Raw genomic sequence first — 3141 nt, forward strand, 5'->3', positions numbered from 1 at the left:
CTGCGAGGCGCGAGCCTGTTGCGAGGCGCGAGCCTGCTGCGAGGCGCGAGCCTGCTGCGAGGCGCGAGCCTGCTGCGAGGCGCGAGCCTGCTGCGAGGCGCGAGCCTGCTGCGAGGCGCGAGCCTGCTGCGAGGCGCGAGCCTGCTGCGAGGCGCGAGCCTGCTGCGAGGCGCGAGCCTGCTGCGAGGCGCGAGCCTGCTGCGAGGCGCGAGCCTGCTGCGAGGCGCGAGCCTGCTGCGAGGCGCGAGCCTGCTGCGAGGCGCGAGCCTGCTGCGAGGCGCGAGCCTGCTGCGAGGCGCGAGCCGGCTGCGAGGCGAGCCGGCTGCCCGGCGGCCGAGCCGTAGCAGCAGGAAGAGCCTCGAGGAGCTGGCTTTCGCGTCGCGGCGGCCGGCAGGCAGAGCTCAGCTGGACTTGGCGTTGGTCTAGAGCACCAGCACGTCGTCCAACAAAGCATGGCCCACCGGCCGGCAGGGCGTGTACCGAGCTGAAGCTCCTGCGACCGGTGCCTTCGGCAGCGGCCACGAGCGGCTGCGGCCGCTGAGGAGCTCCAGGTCGGCCACCATGGTGGCCGCCGCCGGAGGCAGCCGCCATGGAGGGACGCCCGCCGTTTCGAATTTCGTGAATTCCAAGATGCGCCCTGGCGCCCACACGCCCCTATCGGCCGCATGGAGCCTCTCACTGCGGTGCGGCGAGAGCCGGACCTATGGAACACGTTGTGCATGGTCAACCGATCTGGGAGCAACCAAACCCGCTTCCGCGCCGTCCTGGACGACGCACTCGTCTATCATCTACGTCTAGGCGATGCGTGCGGTTCGCTCGCAGCCTCGGGAACCTCGAGTGCGCTGGCGGTGCGAGACTTCGACGCAGGATTCCGAGCGTACGAGAGGTGGAACACGCCCGCCGAGCGCGTGCTGATCTTCAGAAACGCCGTCGCAGGGCACGGTGGGCTCATGGCGGACGGGGCATGCTATCCGCTACCACAGTTGAGCTGGGGCGACAAAACCGCGAGCGCGTGCCGGGCGCCCCGACCAGAACGGGCACGGACCAGGAGCGTCGAGCAGCTCGTGTACTTGCACTTGGCCTTTCACTTTGATGCTCCTGGGCACAGCATCTGCCAGCTCTTTCCCGCGCTCGCGCTCGCGCTCACCCATCGGATGCTTCACCGCCCGCTCGCGGGGCGAGGCACGGCGGCCTTCTTGCCTGCCTTCTTGCACACGGACCAGGATGTGCGCGTGGGCTGGTTCCGCGAGTGGGTGCAGCTCGTGGGTGGGCGCGGCATGGAGGCGAGGCTGCTCCACGGCGCCGTCTCTGCCAACCAGGTGCTCGTGCCCATGGGCACCGGCAATGTCCGGGGCGCGCCGCTCGCCTCGACGATGCGCACGACGCGCCAGCTGATCTGGCGCAATCTCGACGACCTGACCCGCCGCCCAGCTCCGATCGGCGGCGACGCGGCGATTGGTCCGCAGGTGGTCCTTGTCACACGGCACAACCAGAGTCGAGCGATCGCGAACGTGGATGTGCTCGTGCGGGCGCTGCACGGCTCGCTCGCGGCTGGCGAGTTGGCAAGGGGGCGGCTGCACCGCTTCGAGGACACACACTCCGCCATCGACCAGTGCGCGCTCTTCCGCGCCGCAGACCTGGTCGTCGCGCCCCACGGCGCCGCGCTCGCCAACTTGCTCTGCGCGCGACCGGGGACCGCTGTCGTGGAGCTGCATGCGCCGGTCTGGCGCCCGCCGGGACGGTCGGAGGCGCAGCCGAACATGGTCTTCCTGCACCTCGCGTGGCAGCTGGACCAGCCGTACTATGGCGTCCACGTGCCCGGGGCGACCTACACGGGTACCATGCACGTCCAAACGGCGAGAGTCGTCCACGCCATCCGCACCCTCGCCTCGAGAGGGTGGCTCCGAGCGGCTCGTCGAGAGCGTCGCGTGGGGCGAGACGCCCGCTGACCCTCGAGAGCCCCGCCACGCGCCCGCTGACCTCCGATGCGATATAGGTAGGTAGGAGAACCTACAGCTACACTGTACAGTGTGAACGTGAGGCCCGTGTCTGGCGAGTGTGAATTCTTAGACCGCGGTCACACGCTGCACGCAACACATACATGACGTTGTGAATATCGAGCAGTGTTTCTGTGAATAAATAAATTAATAAATGGAGGCCCTTTTGTGCGGAGATCAGCAGGAGGATGTACGAAGAGATCAGGGTAGGCTAGAACTGAGCGCCCCACTGTGATTAGAACTGAGCGACGGCAGGACCCTTTGAAATCATAAATGGCGGCGTCTGGAGAGGCCCCCACGGCCGGGGGTGGTAAGTGGGTGATAGGAGGGCCATAAACGACCATCACACCGGCCACCGGACCCCTCCCCCCCCCCAAACACAGTCCAAACCGGCCCCGGCGGCCGGCGGGACGCACGCCGGCGCAGCACCATCAAGCTGCTGTACGGCCTCGGCATCGCCTCTCCTGGCTTAGCTCTCAGTCAAGATATTGTGCACATGGGTGGCCTCTACAATATACTCACTGACACTGAACCTCCAAGAGCTCGTCCCGGTCCGCCACGGCCATCCTCGTCCTCCGCAGCGCCGGCTCCGGCCCCTCCGCCGCACTGTGATGAGCGTCGGCAGGACCCTTTGAAATCATAAATGGCGGCGTCTGGAGAGGCCCCCACGGCCGGGGGCGGTAAGTGGGTGATAGGAGGGTGATAAACGACCATCACACCGGCCACCGGACCCCTCCACCCCCCCAAACACAGTCCAAACCGGCCCCGGCGGCCGCCGTGCAGGAGGCCGCCGGGGCGCACCAAACGGCCCTTCACGGCCGCCACACGGGCCACCACGGCCCGTCCCGGTGGCACGGGTGCCGCCGCGCACCCGCCCGACGCCCCCGGCCCGCCAGCTTCCGCTCTGGGGGGCTTCACCTCCGCCAGCGGGCCGAGCGCGCCGCCTTCTCGCCGCGCTGCGGCCGCACGCCCAAGAAGTGGCCGAAGGGCGACCTACGCGGCACTAAAATCACGACTAGAAGCGCCGCCCGCCAGCAGGCAGCTTGCCCGCCGCGCGCCGCGCGCCGCCGCAGCCCCCGGCCGGCGCTGGAAGGGCTATGCCGGCCGGTAGCCGCCGTCGCGCCGCCCGGCGGCCGCGTGGGCC

Source organism: Emiliania huxleyi, assembly GCF_000372725.1.
Source record: "Emiliania huxleyi CCMP1516 unplaced genomic scaffold EMIHUscaffold_286, whole genome shotgun sequence".
Taxonomy (NCBI): domain Eukaryota; phylum Haptophyta; order Isochrysidales; family Noelaerhabdaceae; genus Emiliania; species Emiliania huxleyi.